Here is a 20662-nt window from a genome sequence, read left to right as displayed (position 1 = left end):
ATTCTACTAAGTGGTCCTCAGTGGTCCTCTTCCCCACTGCTCAGCCAAAGCCCACCCCCAGCTTGGCTGCAGCATCACTTAGCTCCATTTAACATAAGGCAGAAGTCTGTCCACTTTCTGCAACTTAGCTGCCTTGCTCTTGTCTAACCTCCTGACTTCTCTAGGCTGCAGGTCTACAACCATTTCCAAAAGTGTTCTCTGTTAGCCTCTTGCCCTTGTAGTGGCACTTTCTCTACACATAGTAGCTGGGATAATTTTCATAAATATAAGTCATTCTCTTTGCTAACAACCCCTTACAGTGCCCTTACCCCAGTGAGAACCCCATGACCAATCCTTACATTTTCTAGTACTTTGCTTTCTCTGTGTTTGGACCTCTTGAAGAAGTTAGACATTTTTATGTCTCCTGGTTCTCCTTGCCTAGGTAAAATAAGAGCAAATAATTAAGTCAGGTGTGCTGTCACACAACTTTAATTCTAGCACTTGTGATGGATCTTCAAGAGTTTAAGGCCAGCCTGATCTACTGTATAGGTGAAATCTTCCTGTGCATCCCCCTTACTTTCAATAAGTCTCAAAGCTTACGATCTCGGGGATGATGCTCAGTTGCCCATGGTCTGATAGGCACTACAGAAGAAAGCTATGGGAAGTAGTGTGGATTTGGATAGGAAGAGGCAGAACTGTGGGAGAATAAATAGAAAAGCAAATCACAAAGGGAGGTGGGTGGTTTCACAGCGAGGCATAAAGAACAGTCTTTTTCTTATTTTGTAATTCATATTGTAAAATATTATAAACGGAGCTGTTATAGAAAGAAGAGTAATGAAATGATATTAATTAGCATCATATTAATTATGCTAAATAATCTTTCTGAAAAGATCTAAAAATGGTTTAAAAGGAGCTAATGATGTTATATTAATGGGCAATGTGTCTATAATAAACATTAATTATATGGTATTAAACCAGTCCATAGAGCTTTTGAAAAGTACAACACGCTAATAAAACAGCAGAAACTTAATTGCTACCCTTAAACTTTAGAACTGGAATGACTTAATGATAAGAAGTACTTCAGTAAGGAAAAACATTCACAAAACACTTGGTATGACATAGTGTTTCAGTGTAGGAAAAATACATCTAAAAGTCAATAAAACCAAAAGAATTATTCAGACCTTGTAGCCCAGATAGCACTGTCAAATCCCCTCTTATTTTTCACGTAGCTCATTGTGTGGATTCCAGAGTCTTTTCTAAGTCAGCCACTAGAGAGCAAACTTCTTCCTTTTATCAGGCTGCAGCCTTGCTATTATTATTTTTTTTTTCTTTTAAAAAAACCTCAACCATATACATAGGCAGCTTTCTCAGGACCGCATTATCTGGCTATAAAATCTGATGATATGGCTTCTAGGTGCCTGGGGCTGTGGTGTGGGGAGCGGAAGAGGGGATTTTTAAGGCCATTTGTATTAAAAAAAATGTAAGAAAGAACAAGTAAGATGTGGTTATGTCAAGCCACTTTCCTGGGGTGAAAACGAAGCCTGCTGCTAATGGAGCCCAGAGTCTTATATTTCATCCCATGTATAAAATAAGACAGGCACTGTTGGCTCTGACAGGCATCTTGGGCCTTTTTTTTCTAGTCGAGGTCTCCAGAGAGCTCAAAGAAATGATGCTGTTTCCAGATGAAGTGCGGATGGATTACACTCTGTTACCTCTGCGGCTTTCAGCTCCAGAGGCTCTAGCTAGGAGAGAGAAAGCTGCTACTTTAAGAACATTTGCATCACTGGGCTAACCCTTCGTTGTGGGTGTTTCTTCCACAGGTGAGTATGGTATCCATAACATTACAGTGCAAGCTGCTAAAGATACCTGAGAACAGAAGAGCCCATGGAGGTCTTCATTACCAGGCTCCAGAGTCCATCCCAGCCTGCTTTTTGCCTGAATTGAGAGATAACCAAACAGGTCATATCTTTCCTTTTCTGGTGGCTGTTAAATAGTTGGCTGGAGCGATTCTTTGCTGAACAAAATTATTGTAATCAGATTTTTATCACTGTCGTGATTTTCTTCTAGGGCATTGGAGCGTTACTATCCTAGAATTAACATTACAAAAAGTATCTATGGCAGATTCCAAAACCTTCAAGGGAACACGTCTCTGAAATCCAGTGGCTGTTCTGGTTAGGCTGATACTGTATGTTGAAAGGCATGGGTAAACCTGTCTCTGTGTAAACCATTTGTCTTAGTAAATTCTCTGAGTTTACAAGGCTTAGCCTAACATTTCACACTCCAGGGCATTCATGTGAGAGCTCTCCTGTGGGCCTTGTCTCCTACATCATCATCCATGAGCATAGATGCATGCCCACAGGCCCCAGTACAGTGGTAATACCACTACCTCCCACTACGTGAAGCCTTCTCAAAGGCACGTCGATCCATGAATACTCACTGGGTGAGGTCTTGTGTTTACGGGGAGAAGCTGAAATCCTTACCCACTACAGAAGCACACTGTGCACCTTCTCTAAAGTGCTGTTGGGAGCAGGCAAAAGGACGACTGTTAGCATTCTTAGAGTTTTTGTGTCAAGGGTGACACCTGCATGGGTGGTGGATTCTTCTACTGAGAAATGGACACTTAACCAGGGCTTAGGTGACAAACCTACCCTGGAGCCAAACTGCCACATGTCTAGATGGGCAACTTTGAGCAATTTATTCAACTTCTCAGTACTACCGAATTATAAGATGCAGGGAAATATCACCTTCCTATGTTTCCTTTAGGAAGTTAGACTTGACTGCATGTCCACAGGTATGTAGGGGGTCAGCTAAGTTCTTTACTGCTACACCAAGGTATAACTTTAATTTTTTTTCAAGCCTTATTTTTAATGATAGTTCTTAAATGCTTTAACCTCCCTTCTAGGCCCTCACCCACCAAAGGTAGTAGGAAAGAAAGGATATGGGGGAAGTGGACCTGTTTAGAAATGTTTTTTTGGAGCAACTTCTGTTTGTGTTGTCTGGAAATCGACAATTCAGTTCACAGGTTAGCAGTGGCAGCTTGATCCACTTGCAAATACTTCACGGATACACCAGCAGTCCAGTTCAGTAGAGTCAGGAAAGCAAACAGGAATCAGCAAAGGTGGCACTACCTAGCAGAGACAGCCAGGCCTCAGCCTCCGCACAAGTCAGCAGGAGGGATCAGGAGAGACACCAGGAGCAGCTGTGCCTCTTCCAACGCAGTGAAAATCAGTGAAGACTTGAGACCCACATGCGTAGTACAGCTAGCTCTATAAGCAAGCCTAGATTAGCCTGTCACTGTCCTTTGAGTCCTATTTATACCCTCCCAACATCAAGTGACCTCCACGGGTCTTGCCTCAGCACATGCATCTAAGTTGACATCACTCTGTCCATTAGCTGAAGTCTGAGGAAGCGGCAAGGAACTGCAGCACACCACCAGAATTTTTTTTGGTGTCCTGACAAATGCAGCTCAATTATGCAATGTAAGGCAGACCAACACATGCGTGTTGTTAGCAAAGAATCCTTCATCACATGCCCTTTCATGTGTTTGTTTTAACCTTTGTCTGCTTCAGCTAAACGTTCCTTCATGTGTTTGCTCCAGCAAAACACCATCCAACCAACTTTCCAATGAGCCCTGAAGTTTTCATTTCACCAAGGAGTCTCCAAGGAAGAACCTGGAACTAAACCTGAGGGAGCCTCTGTGGAATAAGAGAGTTACAGAAAATAGCTTTTCCATGGTATGTTATTGCTTGGCCCAGTTTCTTGCGTGCGCCGGACTGGCCAGCAGTAATGACGCTGCAACAGGATCCTTCTGCACACGTTTATTGGGAGAGCTTGATTGCAGAGGCGAAGAGATCCTGAGCCCAGAACTGGTGCTGCTTATATAGGCCTAGGAGAGGCGTGTCTCACACCCGGATTGGTTATGCACTAAGCCTCATTTGCATGTTCCTCATCTGATTGGCTACTCTCTCTCTCTCTGTACCTCACAGAGCCTCATTATCATACCTCATTTGCGTGTCTCACATCTGATTGGTTATACTCTCAAAGCCTCATTATCATGCCCGGGCCAGGCAGTGTCTTTGCAAAAAACTTTACTGCATATGTACACATTGGTTGTTTGTCCAAACTTATGCGTGATGGCCAGCAGTAGTCAGTGCCACTCTGCAATGGCACATGTGGCTTCCCACACCAGTTTCCTGCAGAGGAGGAGGGAGAAGGGAGAGAGAATTTTAGTAAAGAAGACCTGAGAGAATTATGTTTACCTTCTATCACTAAGATTCTAAAACCATGGCAGAATTGCTTCCATTGCCTCTGTACCTTGGGATTGGGGTAGAGAGACTTGAAGGATTAACAGCTCCAGAGCCTACAGTCCAGCACTCCCATCCCCATGTCTCTAAGGCTTCTGCCGGGGTCTGGGAGAGGCCAAAGGGGAAGAGTTACCTAACAGAAACAAAAGCTTCACTTAGGTCAGATGTAATTGTTCCTCGGTACATTCCAGAGAAGCCACTCCTTATGAGGTTAATGGGGGTGGGGGTGGGGGTGGGCATTTTCATCCAAATCACCATATTCCACTCCCTGGCTCTCATAGGCTTGTAGCCATATCATAATGAAAGCTACATTTAGTCCAACTTCAAAAGTCCCCATAGTCGATCACAGTAGCAGCATTGTTTAAAACTTCAAAGTTCAACCTCTCTTCTGAATCTCATGCAAACTTTTAACTCTAATTCCCTGTGAAAACAAAATGAAAAAGAAGATCACATACCTTCAACATATAATGGCACAGGGTATATACATTCCTGTTCCAAAAGCATGGAAAGGGAGCAACATGAAGAAATACTGGACCAAAGCAAGACTGAAAACCAAACCAAACCAAAGCAAACTCCAGACTGCATCCTCATTTCTGATGTCCAAATACTCTTCATATCTCTAACTCCTTTCTGTTTGTGATGGTTTCCTTCATATCCTAAGCGAGGCTGTTCTGGGACTTGCTCTGTAGACTAGTCTGGCCTCGAAAGGCATGAACCAGCACCACACCTGGCCCTTAGCTTTTCTTTAATTTCCTTTTCACAAGTTAGAAGCCTAGTTGGCTGGGATCTTGCTCTGAGATCACCATGTCTGTTACTCCACCTAGCACCAGGCTTTTCTTCCATCTCATCACACATCCTGGTGCCCCTTTTCTCCTCCAACAGTCTACTTTGTATTTACCTTTGCTCAGCTTGCTCCTTTTCATTATGGATCTGCACAAGACTGGCGACTAATAGCCACAAAACATAGTTTATAATAGGTTATTTGAAAATGTCCTCTGATAAAGCTGATAGTCTATAGCTCTTCAATTTAACCTAAGGAAGGCTTTTTTTTTTTTTTTTTTAAAGACAAGGAGAGAAAACAGCAACATTCTTCACCAAGATACCACAAGAATGATCTCTAGGCTACATATTAATATTCTCTTCCAAGCCTCTTGAGCCAGGCATCCACAATTCAAATCACTCTCAGCACCACTGTCTTCCATGCTTATACTAGTATGACCCACTAAACTCCATTTAAAGGATTCAACTGCTTTTCTAACCCAAAGTCCCAATGTGTTCCACACTTCTCATCATATTTTGTAAACATCCTCTCTTACCTCCTGATTGGATTAATAAAAAATCTGGAGGAGAGACTAGGTGGGACTTCCAGTAGAGATAGGAACTCAGGAAAGAGTCAGGTATGGGAGAATTTGCTATCAAGCCAGATACAGAGGAAGAAACAGCCTGAGAGTGAAGGTGAGGTAACTAACAAGCCATGTGGCAGAACTTAGATTAGTATAAATGGGCTAATTAAGTTATATGAGTGAGTCAGGAACAAGAGTAAGCTAGTCCCAAAGCTATATTAATAAATGTAAGTCTTTGTGTCTTTACTCAGAGCTGGGGCAGGCATATAGAGTATATACAGCTCTACACCATGACCGCAGCAACTCTTATAAAGGAAAACATTTAATCGGAGCTAGCTTACAGTTCAGAGGCTTAGTTCTGTTATTGTCATGGTGGAAAACATGGCAGCATGCAGGTAGACATGGTGCTGGAGAGGTAGCTGAGAGTTCTACATCTGGATCAACAGACAGCAGGAAGAAATGGAGACAGTGGGCCTGGCTTGAGCATCTGAGACCTCAAAGCCTATCCCCAATGACACATTTCCTTCAACAAAGCCACATCTACTCCAAGAAGGCCACACCTTCTAATAGTGCCACTCTCTAAAGCCTTATGGGAACCATCCATGCAACCCCCCACACTTCTGTATGCTCAGGAGTATTGAGTGGGTGGGTGCTGTGCAGCGGGAAACTCAGACTGACAGAGTGAGAGCCAGATTTAACAGCTTATTATTTCTTCTTTTACCTGTTTAACCATCTTGCTGGTACCATAATTATATTTTAATTTTTAGTTAGATACCTGATTGTTAGTTTCTTTGTCATTATTGTTTAATTTTGACTTCAGTCTTACAGTGTGGCAACATTTGTCTGTCTTCTGGGTATGTTTTAGGTTTTGGATGTTAATGTTGGTTATTTTCACTCGATTCACTTTTTTTGACATATCATAAGTCTTCTCCATTTGAAAAGCTTTATAAAATGGCTTTTTAATGTAAGTTTCACATGGTCAAACCTGTTATATAATTTGTCATTTCTATTTTATTCTGTAAAATTCTTTCTGAGCTCTCTAACCTCCATTCTGCTCCTAGGACAAGTATCTCTAGATTTTTATTGTCAGTTTTGTTTTGGGCACATTACAATGCTGTCAGCTTTCAATATCCATTGACTCTGCACCTACAGATATAACCAAGTTAAAAAAATTAAATTGTGTCTATCAAGGTCAAACTCCTTTCTTATCATTATTCCCTAGACAATGTATCATAGCAATTATTTTATGATGTTTGTATTAAATGAAGTTTAATATATAATCCACTGATTATGTAGGAGGTCTTGTGTATTGATTATGTAGGAGGTCTTGTGTATTGATTATGTAGGAGGTCTTGTGTATTGATTATGTAGGAGGTCTTGTGTATTGATTATGTAGGAGGTCTTGTGTATTGCCTATATGCATATTGAGCAGGGTTTTACTTAAAGGATTTGAATGTCTTTGCAAAGGAATCATACAAAGTTTCCTACAAACACAGAAATGATTGTACCTCTAATATTTGTATCATTTGCTTATGTTTCTTTACTGTAAATAAAATAGAATGTCCTTTATGAAACATAAAAATATTAAAAGGCTAACATACTACCAAAAGGACAGCATTTTTTTCCTTTCTGTGCCCTCACTTTTACCCTTCATTCGCCAAGATCATGACATTTTTCCAGGTTAGCTCATGCTGGTTGGGTTGTCCCTGACTTTCCTTTACTGTTCACCCTGGAATTTCTTTTGTGCATTTTTTTTTTTACAGTGGGCCTTGTTTTCCAGGTTTTGTGTTCTCTTTTTTGTATCTGTACTAGCATCTTTTAGTAGCTTTTTAAGAAAAGGTGCAAGGGAGACAAATTCCTAAATGCTGCCTGCCCAAATGTATTTACTATCAAGGGAGTGGTGACTAGAGGCAGCAATTATATACAGTGTATTTCAAAGAGCTAGAAGAAAAGACTTAGAAATTTTTACCACAAGAAATGAAAAATGGTTGAAAAGATAAGTATGTTTAAATGTTATTTAATGGGTGCACATATTGAACATTATATGAGATTCTGTTTATACACAACATGTTTTACATGTGTCTATCATAAAAGGGTTTTACTTATTTGATTGTACATTTTAACTTTCAATTTTATTTATTCTATATCCCAATTACAGTTTCTCCTCCCTCCTCTCCTCTCAGTTCCTCCCCTCACATCCCCTCTTCCCCCAAGAAGAAATGTTTTTATCTTTAAAATAATGAGATAATAAGTCACGATCTGAGAGGAAATATTTACAAAGTATGTATCTGATAAAATAATCTATTCAAGATAGAAACTTCAAGAAAGCAAACAACTCAATTTAAAAATAGGCAAATGGTCAGAACATAAGACAGCTAATGAAAGAAGACATACAGACACCATTGTGTAACGTAGTTAAGTACAAAACGTAAACATGATATGTCACAAGGAATAACAAGTCACTGCATATATGTGATATTGTAAAGTCCAAATCACAGATGCCACCAAATGCCAGCAAGGAAATGGAGCAACAGGAGTGTTCATCCATTGCTGGTGGAATGTCAAACACAGTCACTTTAGGGGGTGAGTGTTTCATTTCTTATAAAATTAAACATAGTCTTAGTGCATAGCTCTTACCCAAATGTTTGTTCAAAGCTGAAGTTGTACAAAACCTTCATATAAATATTTACAGCAGCTTGAGTTATAATTGCCCGAACTTGGAAGCAATTGTCTTCTAATAGGTGAGTGGAGTAAAGAATCCATGGAACCCCCACACAATGGAATGTATTAGTGAAATAAAGAGGTGAAAAATGAGAACACATGTGCATATCCCAAGTGAACAAAGTTAGTTTGGAAAAACTGCATTGTTCTCACTATACAATACATTGAGAAAGATAAAATTGTACAGACAGTGAAATGTTTGACGATCATGAGGAGTTTGTGGAGGAGAAATGGAGAAGAAATGGATATTCAAACAGTGAAACTATTTCATAAAGTATTATGATATAGGTATCTATATATCATCTATGTCTATGTATATAACTATAACTAATTTGCCAGATGATATGTACATATCATTATAGATTTGACCAAACCCACAGATGAGCACATCTTTTTTTTTTTTTTTTTTTTTTTTTTTTATTATTTATTATATGTAAGTACACTGTAGCTGTCTTCAGACCCTCCAGAAGAGGGAGTCAGATCTCGTTACGGATGGTTGTGAGCCACCATGTGGTTGCTGGGATTTGAACTCTGGACCTTCGGAAGAGCAGTCGGGTGCTCTTACCCACTGAGCCATCTCACCAGCCCCAGATGAGCACATCTTTTAGTGTGTCTAATATTGATGACAAAATTCTTCATTCATAAATGGATTATAATGAATATGTAACATTAACATAAGATAGTAATAAGTTATAGTAGGGATTGAGATAGTAAGGAACACAGGAATGAGAGTGTGGTCGTTTAAACCTGCTTGACCCAAGGAGTGGCACTATTAGGAGGTGTGACCTTGTTGGAGTAGGTGTGGCCTTGTTGGAGGAAGTATGTCACTGTGAGGGTGGGCTTTGAGATCCTCCCCTTAGCCACCTGAAAACAGTCTGCTCCTAGCTTCTTTTGGATGAAGATGTAGAACCTCACCTCCTCCAGCACCATGCCTGCCTGGATGCTGCCATGTTTCCTGCTTTCATGATAATGGACTGTAAGGACTCTGAACCTGTAAGCCAGCCCCAATTAAATGTTGTCATTTACAAGCATTGCCTGGTCATGGTGTCTGTTCACAGCAGTAAAACCCTAAGACAGAGCGCTATGGCGCTCTTAATTTTTGTCCAGTTTTTTTGTTTGGTGAGTGTACTGGCTAGTTTTGTGTCAACTTGACACAGCTTGAGTTATCACAGAGAAAGAAGTTTCAGTTGGGGAAATGCTTCCATGAGATCCAGCTGTAAGGCATTTTCTCAATTAGTGATCGAGGGGAGGGGGGAGGGCCCCTTGTGGGTGGTGCCATCTCTGGGCTGGTAGTCTTGGGGTCTATAAGAGAGCAGGCCGAGCAACCCAGGGGAGGCAAGCCAATAAAGAACATCTCTCCATGGCCTCTGCATCAGCTCCTGCTCCCTGATCTGCTTGAGTTCCACTCCTGACTTCCTTCAGTGATGAACAGCAATGTGGAAATGTAAGCTGAATAAACCCTTTCCTCCCCAACTTGCTTCTTGGTCATGATGTTTTGTCCGGGAATAGAAACCCTGACTAAGACAGAGAGTGACATGGAGGAAGATCTAGAAGGAATTCTCAAATAACACTGTATTTTCATAAAAAGGAAGTCTTTTAACTTCTCTACTGCTTATCTGAAGCTATATGTTGGTGAGTGCTTTCTTCAAATCAGAGCCTTAACTTTGTTGCTTGTTTTCCAATTCTTCAGTTGGGTTTCTCTCAGTTTCTGCAACATTTTCTCCTGCTTTTGATGTTGTCTCAGTTTCCTATGTGCCTCGCACCTGTACTAGGTGTTTTTTTGTTTTTTTTCCTTATGTTGGAAGCTTTCCTCCAATTTCTGGCAAAACTTATCTGTGTTTCTGTAGCTAAGAACTGAAACTGAACAGCTCATTGGAAGCTTTGTGTACATATGTGGGGCTGGCTGATGTGAACAGTTGCGCCTAGAGCTTGTTAGAGCTCCTCATGTACATGGGGTTCAGAGAAGGATGCTCCCCTCCCCTGGTGAACAACACTTTGGCGTTGGTAGTGGAAATACTCCAGAGAGGGAGGGGTATCTATTTCATCATGCAGAGTAAGAGTGAGAACTTGGTTTAGGAATTCCTTACCTGTTCTTTAAACATATTTTCAATGAATCTCCATCTTCAGCACAGCCTAGTACCCAAGGCATCTTGGTTATTCACCTTCTGAGCTTCTTTTAAAGTTCTGTGGACAAGCCAGCGCTTAACTGATATCAGTTGCTATTACTGTTACATTTGTCTGTTGCCATACACAGCACCATTGTTTTTGTTTGATAATCTGTTTTGATTTTTTTCTGCTAACATTTGTTCTACCCCTGTCTGCTTTCAATCTCCGTGTAATAAGAGTGATAACAGTTGTTGAAGTAAGTAGAAAACTCTGCATCCCACTCCTAAGATATCCATGTTGTATTTCTGGAATATGTGACTGTACTATATTTGGAAAAAGAAGTTTTTACAGGCATGATTAAATCAGGGATTTTGAGTTAAAGATTATCCTGATTATTTGGGTGACTCTAAATGCCAGCACAAGTATCCTTATATAAGAGAGACATAGAAGAGAAGGCAAGGGAATCATGGAGGCAGATATTAGAGTGATGTACTCTCAAATCAAGGGACTGCTGAAGCTACAAGGTGCTGGGAGAATGGGTTCCGCCCTTGAATCTTCAAGAGGCCTGCCAACACCTTACCTGTGCACTGCTGGGCTCCAGAGCTGTGAAAGAATATGTTCCTGTTGCAAGTTACCTACTTCATAGGAATCTCTTAGAAAGTATAATGGAATCAATGCAAATATCTTCTAGTTTTATAAAAGGCAGGACTTAAGTTTTAGATTTTTATTCTCTTGATTAGCATAAGCAAGGGGGACTTACTATCCTTGTTGAGCCCGGAAGCGATTCAACATGATTTAATATTTCTACATTGTTTAGAACATTGGTGTTGTCTAGTTAGTTCCCGTGCTGGTGAGCCACAGTGGACACTCTAGGGATGCAGACCTTTAAAATGTTTACTGTGGACTGGGGCTCAATCAGCAAAGTGCCTGCTGCATAAGCCTTCGTTCAGGCTCCATGCACCCATGGACAAGCTGGGTGCAGAGTTGTATCCTTGTAATACCAGTGCTGGGAGAGCAGAGCCTGAAGGATCCTTGAGGTTTGCTGGACAACCCAATGCCACTCATCTGATGAGTCTCAAGTTCAGCGAGAGACCCTGCGTGCTGGCTAGTTTTATGTCGAGCTAGAGTTATCTGAAAGGAGGGAACTTCAATTGAGACGATGCCTCCATAAGATCTGGCTGTAGTGCATTTTCTTAATTAGTGATTGACAGGGAAGGGTCCAACCCATTGTGAGTACTGCCATCTTTGAGCTGCTGATCCTAGGTTGTAGAGGAAAGTAGGTTGAGCAAGCCGTGATGAGGAAGTCTGTAAGCCTCCTACTGCTACCTCTGCAGTACCTCCTGCCTCTAGATCCCTGTCCTGTTTGAGCTCCTGCCATGACTTCCGTCAGCAATGGACTGTTACCTGGAAATGTAAGCTGAAATAAACCCTTTCTTCTCCAAGTTGATTTGATTACAGTGTTTCATCACAGCAATAGCAACCCTAACTAGGAAACTCTGTCTCTAAAAACATGCCGAGCACGAACAGGAAAGATCTCACTATTGATCTCTGGCTTCCGAATGCATTGGCACATTCATGCATGCACACATCCACATATTTTAATAGTTATTTGAACTTATTACTCAGTGGTTCATGGATTTGTATCCTTTGATTTTTTTTTCTTCAACACAATTTCTACAATATAAATGAAAAACTAGCAAACGAAATGGCCTTAATTTTGTTTTTTTGTATGTGTCACGAAAACACTTGCATGAAAGGATTTTTGTTTTTTAAGTTTACTTACTGGGCTGGGGAAATGGGATCAGAAGATAAAAATGCTTGCTGCACAGGCCTGATAATCTGGGTTCAATCTTCAAAATGGATGTAAAGGTGGAAAAAGAGAATTAACTTCACTGAGTTGTTCCCAGAACAGATATAATGCTGCATGCACACACACACACACAGACATACAAATAAATACAGTAAAAGCTTATTTATTTTCTTTCAAGAACTGTGTGAGAATACTGCTTTCATTCCAGCCTTTCCCACAATGAAAGTTTTATTATCCTTCCTAACATTACCTTATATTATGATGTATATAAGATCATGCATACAAAGGGCCTCTGACTTTAATTTGCTTGCAGTGTGGACATGTCTCACTTGCTCATTATATAAAAGCATAGTTTTCTATTTGTAGCTTGCTTATATCCTTTACTTATTTTTGATCAAGATTTTAATATTCTTTTTGTTAGAAAGGTATGGTTTATACATTTAAAAATGTACATTAAAGTAAAATATAAGTATACCACTTCCCTGGCTTTCTTTCCTCTAACTCTTCCTATTTCCCCTCCCCTTCACTCCCCCTCAAATTGTTGGCCTCTTTTTCTTTTCTTTCTTTATTATTATCATGTATAAATACATAAGTGTAACCCAATGAATCTGTTACTGCTGTGTGTATATGATTTTAGGGCTAATGATGGAGGAGGGCCCAGCCCATTATAAGTGGGGCCATCCCTGGGCTGGTGGTTCTGGGTTCTATAAGAAAGCAGGCTGAGCAATCAATCCATGGTGAGCAAGCCAGTAAGCAGCTCCCCTCCATGGCCTCTGTATCAGCTCCTGCTTCCAGGTTCCTGCCCTGCTTGAGTTCCTGTCTTGACTTCCTTCAGTGATGAACAGCATGTGGAAATACAAGCCTAATAAACCATTTCCTCCCCAAGTTGCTTTTGGTCATGGTGTTTTATCACAACGATGATAACCACTTTGTAGTAGATAACCAAGTATCTGTGGTGTAATATGTCAAGTCTTTGGGTATATGCCAAGGAGTGGTATATCTAGGTCATATGGTAGATTTATTTTAGGTTTTTTGAAGGTTCTCTTCTAATTGATTTCCAAGGTGGCTATGACAGTTTGCTTACCAACAACAGTGAATGGGGGTTCTCTTTCTCTCACACCCTCTCTAGCGTCCATTGCCGGTTGCTTTGCTGATCATAGCTGTTCTGATTGGAGTGAGATGAAATCTCAAAGGTGTTTTCCTTTGCATGCCCCCAGTTGCTAAGGACAATGGACTCGCTTGAGGTGCTTCTTAGCCACCTTTGTGTCTTCTGTTAGGAACTCACTGTTAAGGTGCACAGCTCATGTTTTAATTGGGTCATTTGCTTTTAGGCTCTTTGTATATTCTGGATATTACTCTTCCACCAGATGGACACATGGCAAAGATTCTCTCTCACTCTGTCTCCTCTTCACCCACTTGATTGCTTGCTCAGTTGTGCAGAAATGCTTTAGTCTTACTTTTATGAAGTCCCACTCATCAGTTTTTGGTCTTAGTTCCTAAGCAAATGGAGAAATTTCTTTCCCACGCCTGTATTTTGTAGGGTCCTGTATTATGTTTTCTTCTAGTGGTTTTAGCATCTCAAGTTTCAAATTAAGGTCTTTGATCTACTTGGTATTAACTTTTATACAGGGTGATAGATTAGATGCAGGTCTAATTTTATTCTTCTGCATGTGGACAGCCATTTTTTCCAAAACCAGTTGTTGATGTTATCTTCTTTCCAGAGCATGCTTTTTTTTTTTTTTCCTTTTTTGGCATATTGTCAAATATCACATGGCTGTAGTTGCAAGTACTCATGTTCCAGGCTTCTGTTTTATTCTATTGGTTTCCGTGTTTTCTGATAGATTTTAATGGAAGGGTTTCAAGTTTTTTTTTAATTTCACTTAAGGTATGTTGGTTATTGGTTTGTCCTATATAACTTTGTCTTTATCACTATATTATTGCTCTGAAGCGACACCATGGCCATGGCAACTCCTAAGTGAAAGGATTTATCGCAGCTTACTTATAGTTTTAAAGACTTAGTCTATTATTATTATGATGTAGGGCATGGTGCAGGTGTGGAAGGCGTGATGCTAGGAGGTAGCTGAGAGCTACATCCTCACTTAGCTTAACAAGGACTTTTAAAACCTCAAAGCCCACTCCCAGTAACACACTTCCTCCAACAAGGCCACACCTCCCATTCTTCTAAAAGTGGTACTTTTAAATAATATCACTCCCTGGTGACTAAGCATTCAAATTCATGAGCCTATGGGAGCTGTTCTTATTCAAACCACCAGAACTGCTTTTATTATTTTGAGGTATTGTGCTGGTTAATTTTATGTAAATTTGGCATAAGCTAGAGTAATTTGGAAATCGGGAAAGTCAATTTAAAAAATACAGTCACTAGATTGACTTGTATTGCATATTCTTGAAGGATGACTGATATGGTAGGGCCTAGTTCATTAATGGGGATGCTACCTGGGCTGGTGTTCTTGGATGCTATGAGAAACTAGACTGAGGGCGTCCCCTCAAATAACTGGACCTGCTGGACGGGTCACCAATACAACAAAACTTCTGAGATACATTAAAAAGCAGTTCTGGGACTAGAGAGATAATTCAGGAGTTAAGAGGTCTCATGTTCAATTTCCAGTGTTTCCACAACCGCTCACAACTGTCTGTTTCCATTCCAGGGACCCCTATTTTGCTCCACAGGGTGTGGCATGCATGTGGAAGATATAAGCTTGCAGAACCACACACACACACACACACACACACACACACACACACACACACACACACACATATATATATATATGTACTGGCTAGTTTTGTGTCAACTTCACACAGCTGGAGTTAGAGAAAGGAGTTTCGGTTGAGGAAATGCCTCCATGAGATCCAACTGTAAGGCATTTTCTCAATTAGTGATCAAGGGGGAAAGGCCCCTTGTGGGTGGGACCATCTCTGGGCTGGTAGTCTTGGTTCTATAAGAAAGCAGGGTGAGCAAGCCAGGTGAGGCAAGCCAGTAAAGAACATCCCTCCATGGCCTCTGCATCAGCTCCTGCTTCCTGACCTGCTTGAGTTCCATTCCTGACTTCCTTGGTGATGAACAGCAGTATGGAAGTGTAAGCCGAATAAACCCTTTCCTCCCCAACTTGCGTCTTGGTCATGATGTTTGTGCAGGAATAGAAACCCTGACTAAGACAATATATATTCATAAAAGTAAAAGATACGTAATTAAAAACATAAATTTAAATTTATAAATGTAAAAACATTTCTGTAGGACAAGTGGGTTTAATAGAAGACGTGCTGTCTTGGACAGTCATGTTATTTGTGCTTTTGAGATTTGGCCTGGGTCTTTGGACATCTTTCCTTGGCTGTGTTTCTGATAGGAGAATCTGGCCTGTCTTAGATTGCTGCAGTACTGTGAGCGACAGAAGTTAGCTCTGCTGAAGCTGGTGCAAGAGCTGTTAGTTGGACCAGGTAAAGATCTCTCCTGAGCTGAGAGTCTGGAACTAGGTCTATAGGTATCAAGATGTCAGAGGGTGGAGGGAAATGGGCAGAGGAGAGGAGGCAAAGGTGGTTTCTGAACAAAACAGGTTCAAAATCCAAGGGTCTGGAGCTTGGTCTCTGGGTGTGGAGATGGCAGCAGGCAGAAGTAGTGGTGAAAAAGAAGCCATGATTTACACTGTGAAGACATTGTGAATAAAGCAGGCTTGCTCTCTGGGTCTGGAACTAGGTCTGTGGGTGGGTAGATGGTGGCAGTCAGAGGAAACACGGGAAAGGGAATAAGGGACTTACCCAGCTAGCAAAGGCAGCTCACAAACTGGCTGTGCGTACTTTTGCCATACTATCTCAAAGGTTTTGCAAGTTTGCAGTTTGCCATTATGATTTTATAACACTGTAGAATATATACAAGTTTAATATTCTTAAATGCTGTTTTTACATTTACTTATTTATTTTTGTGTAGGGACATGTGCATGGGACAGCGTACTTGTGAAGTCAGAAGACGGCCTATAAGATTTGGTTCCCTCCTTCTACTGTGTGGATTCCAGGGATTGAATTCAGGTCTCCAGGCTTCATGGCAACCACTTTACCTTCTGAACTATCTTGCCAAATGGAAGCTCAGTATTTTCATTTGTCAAATTGTATTAGTGTTTCCTTTTATCATCTCTTTTCATTGTATATTTATAATGTTATTCTCTAAACAACGATAAATTTTTTTGTAGTGACAATGTTTATATTTATCTCTGGAGTTTCAGTACTTGACATAAATATAAAATGCTTGTGAAATATTAAGTATTTAGTTTTAGTGTGTTACATTAAAGTGGTACTCTACTCCTCTCCCATTATAGTCACTAATTGTCCTAGATTACTTATTACATAATTATTCCTTTCTCTAGTAATCTGTGTTAGGGTCTCTATTTCTAGTCTACTCTGCATCTTATAATTAGAAAAACCACCTTCAAATTCTTATCAGTTCTGTTATTTCACAATTAAAATAACATTTAAAAATGTATGAAAGATTCAGTTCATGTTTTTTTATGTTTGACTATTCATACCTGCCACTTCAATCTTGTAACTTCCCTGTGGCTCATCTATGCAGATTTGACATCTTGATTATAGTATTCTACAAACTCAAATTTGCACTTTACATAAAATTACATTCCTGAAATGTCTTTTTCCCCATTTTTGTGTTTAAATATATCAATGTCTGACGTGGTTATAAAAATAGAATAGATGGACCCAATACCCATTTGAAGTTGGTTTGGCTATGGAAACAGATGATATCAGGCACTCATTTTGAAAACTGAAGGTTCCATGTTTTGTGTAGAGATCATGCCGACCTCCAAAGCTTACCGCAAAATGTCTTGAGAGATCAGGAAAAGCAGACTTGCTTAGCTTTCAGTATGATTCAGGAGTGCGGTTGGCTTCAGGATGCGACTTATCCACATAACTTATTCACAGCAGCAAAGAAGAAAGCACATATGTTTTTTACTGACTTGCCCAGGTATAGTCAGAAAGTGTATGGGGAATGAGATGGTCTGAACAAGAAATGGCCCTCATAGTCCCATTGTTTAAATACTGGACCCCAGTTGGTAGAATTGTTTGGGAAAGATAAGGAGGTATGGCTTTGTTGGCAGAGGTATGTCACTGGGATGGGCTTGAGGTTTCTAAAGATTCACACCATTCCTATTGCTCTCTCTCTGCATACTGTGTGTAGACCAAGATGTAAGTTCTCAGCTGTTCCTGCTGCCATGCCATCACAGACACTAACCCTCTAAAACCTTAAGCCCAACTAAATGCTTTCTTCTATAAATTGCCTTGGTTATGGTGTCTCTTCATAGTAATAAAAAAAGCAACTAATGTAGAAATTGGTACCATGAAGTGGGTCATTGCTAAGAATGTGACCATGTTGTTATTTAGAAAAATACGGAAGTTTTTAGAGTTTTGAACTAGAAAAGGGATTGAATGTCTTGCGCGCGCTCAACAGGCCAGGAAGAACGACGCTGCTACAGGATCCTTCTGCACACATTTATTCAGTCCTGTTTCTTCTTTCTCCATATATCTCCCTTGTTTATATCTTCCTTGTTTATATCTCCCTTGTTTTTATATCTCCCTTGTTTTTATATCTCCCTTGTTTTTATATCTCCCTTGTTTTTATATCTCCCCTGTTTTTATCTCTCCCCTGTTTTTATCTCCCTTGTTTATATCTCTCCCTTGTTTTTATATCTCCCCCGAACCCTGGGCCTCTCACTCTTTTATACTCTCAGTTCCCATCCACACACAGCAGGCCACGCCACCTCGCCAGTCACGAGGCTTCAGCTAATCAGGGCAGCAGGGGCAAATCTCCACCAAATTGGATTCACCTGTATCCTGGTACACCTGCGCAGCACTCAAGATGTTTGTGTCTTATATGAGGAAGTCAGGTGCAAGTCATATGACTTAGCTGCAGTCCCTGGCGCCTTTAGGACTGCCGCCACACCCGCTCCCCACAATTCCCCCTTTTTTCTTTTTTTTTTTTTTTTTTTTTTTTTGCGTTTCTAAGTATTTTATTGATTTTTTTGAGAAATTCTGGGAAATGACCACAAAAGAGCAGTACATCAAAAAACTAGGAGTTTTTAAACTTTCTCAAAATCTCAAATTCTAAAACTGCCTGTTTTGAAACGAACTTCCAAGTAAGGTAGGATAAAGACACCACGGATATGCGGGGGCCATGCCGAGTCAGCTTGCTCTCACCGCGACACCTTCAGGATAAGGTAGTTAAGATTTGTTTTAGTAAAGTTTTCTTCTCCCGTTAACAACAACAACAACAGCAACAAGAACAACCACACAGTACCAACAGCCTCCTTAAAACAAAGGACCCACTGAGAAAGTCACTCTCAGGTGCCAGCCGGCCACCTCCCTGTCTTCTTTGCTGCGCCCAGTGGCAGGTGCAGTGCTGGGCTGGGCTAGCCCTGCGGCTGTCTCATCGCCTGCTGGGCCGTGGGTCGCACTTGTCCCGGGAGGTCCGGGAGGTCCGCTTCCGTGGAGGAGAGCAGCCTGCGGAGCCCCGGGACGAGTGAAGGCTGCGCTTGTACGAGTGACTTCGGTACTTCTTCCCACTTGCTTCCTTCTGGTCTTGGCTTTTGCCAGGCTCCTTACTGCCCTCTTTTTGTTCATGGTCTTGCTCTTTATGGGAGGGCAGTGTGTTCTTAATTGTGTTAATTAGGAATCTTTTATTTGTACCAGCAAGAGGACACTTCATCCAGCCCATCGGCCCCATTGTCTCCGCTCTGGTTTTCCCACGCTTTGCCTCCTTTAGCAATTCCTCTATGGCTTTCCTCTCCAGCTCCTGATCGTCTTCCATCGCGGGAGGTGGGGGTGGCGGCTCCAGGAAATCCTCAGGTGGCGCTGGCGAAATGGAAGCTCTTCCTGCCTTGTCCCGCACCTTTAATTGTCACGCCCGCTCTCGACCAGCAAGAACGACGTGACCACCAGTCCTTCTAACAGCAGTTTATTCAGTCTTCATCTTTCTTCTTTCTCTTCATCAGTACCGTTCCCCAGCTGAAGAGTTCTGAATCCACGCCAGATCCTTCTCAACAGTCTGTTTTATGGGAACACTTTATTAACCCCTTCTTCCCCGTTATGCAGTTCTGAATCCTCCCTGTAGCAGGGGGTCTTCACTCTTGCCTGAAGATGTTTCTTTTCCCGGGTTTCCTCGTCCCAGGTCTTCTCGTCCCGGGTTTCAGCACCACTTGTTGCGCGCGCTCAACTGGCCAGGAAGAACGACGCTGCTACAGGATCCTTCTGCACACGTTTATTCAGTCCTGTTTCTTCTTGTTTATATCTCCCTTGTTTATATCTCCCCTGTTTACATCTCCCCTGTTTATATCGCCCCCGAACCCTGGGCCTCTCACTCTTTTATACTCTCAGTTCCCATCCACGCACAGCAGGCCACGCCACCTCACCAGGCACGCAGCTTCAGCTAATCAGGGCAGCAGGGGCATATCTCCACCAAATTGGATTCACCTGTATCCTGGTACACCTGCGCAGCACTCAAGATGTTTGTGTCTTATATGAGGAAGTCAGGTGCAAGTCATATGACTTAGCTGCAGTCTCTGGCGCCTTTGGGACTGCCGCCACACCCGCTCCCCACAATTCCCCCTTTTTTCTTTTTTGGCAGAGAGAATGTCTGTAGATAGCCCCTCGCAGCCATGCCCCTTACCCGTCCTTGGGTGACAAACAGCATTGGTTTGATCCCTGTCTTAGGTTGGTGACATGCCCAGGGAGTCTTATCACTGACTACCTCTCTATCATGCCAAGCCACACCTGGGGAGATTGTGTTTTGCTTGCGGCAGGTGCATCAAAAGGCCAGAATGTTAATTAACCTATGGCCAGATCTTAATTGCTGCAAGCAAGCCTCATGGGTGAAGGTAGAGGTCTGATCCCCAGTGTGCAAGCATAGGGGCCCTACACAAAACCATCCCTTAGGCTCATCACCCAGAGAGGTCTTGGCCAGCTCCCGTGTCGTTTTTCCTGAGGGAAGGGAACTAGGACACTGAACCTTCATGCAATCAGACGTGCCTTCCACAGGATGCCAACAGCAAGCTATCCTCTGTGCAGTGCTTAGCCTCGCACCCCACGGCATAATGCAGCATAATTTCTTTTAGAGCGGCAAACCAAATCTGAGGAGATTGTCCCGCCTCCACTGCAGCAAAAGCCTACGCTACCATGGCGAAAGTGCGGGCCCGCACACTCTGCACCTAACACATGTGCCAAACACACAACACACACACACTATAACAATGATACATCCCAGGGCTCTCATCCCCACTCATCTTCCCTGAAGCAAGGGATAGATAGCCAGAGGGGCTATCTCTTTAAGGGAAATTCAGGGATCAAAAAGGCATAGAAAAATTTGAATGTCATGTCGAGCTGGTATC

At 41.7% G+C, this 20662-nt stretch overlaps 1 long non-coding RNA gene and 1 pseudogene across 1 annotated transcript; one reads left to right on the top strand and one right to left on the bottom strand.

Moving 5' to 3' along the window:
* Nucleotides 1-1299: 1299 nt before the first annotated feature.
* Gm46882 lies at nucleotides 1300-7235 on the top strand. Its single transcript, XR_001784527.1, has 2 exons — nucleotides 1300-1799; nucleotides 3578-7235. It is a non-coding gene; the product is annotated as a predicted gene, 46882 (long non-coding RNA).
* Gm12751 (predicted gene 12751) lies at nucleotides 18275-19164 on the bottom strand (annotated as a pseudogene).

The sequence above is a fragment of the Mus musculus genome, chromosome 4 (assembly GCF_000001635.26).
Source record: "Mus musculus strain C57BL/6J chromosome 4, GRCm38.p6 C57BL/6J".
Lineage (NCBI taxonomy): Eukaryota > Metazoa > Chordata > Mammalia > Rodentia > Muridae > Mus > Mus musculus.
The sequence above is the reverse complement of the archived record's forward strand: the minus strand, read 5'-3'. Positions and strand labels throughout refer to the sequence as shown.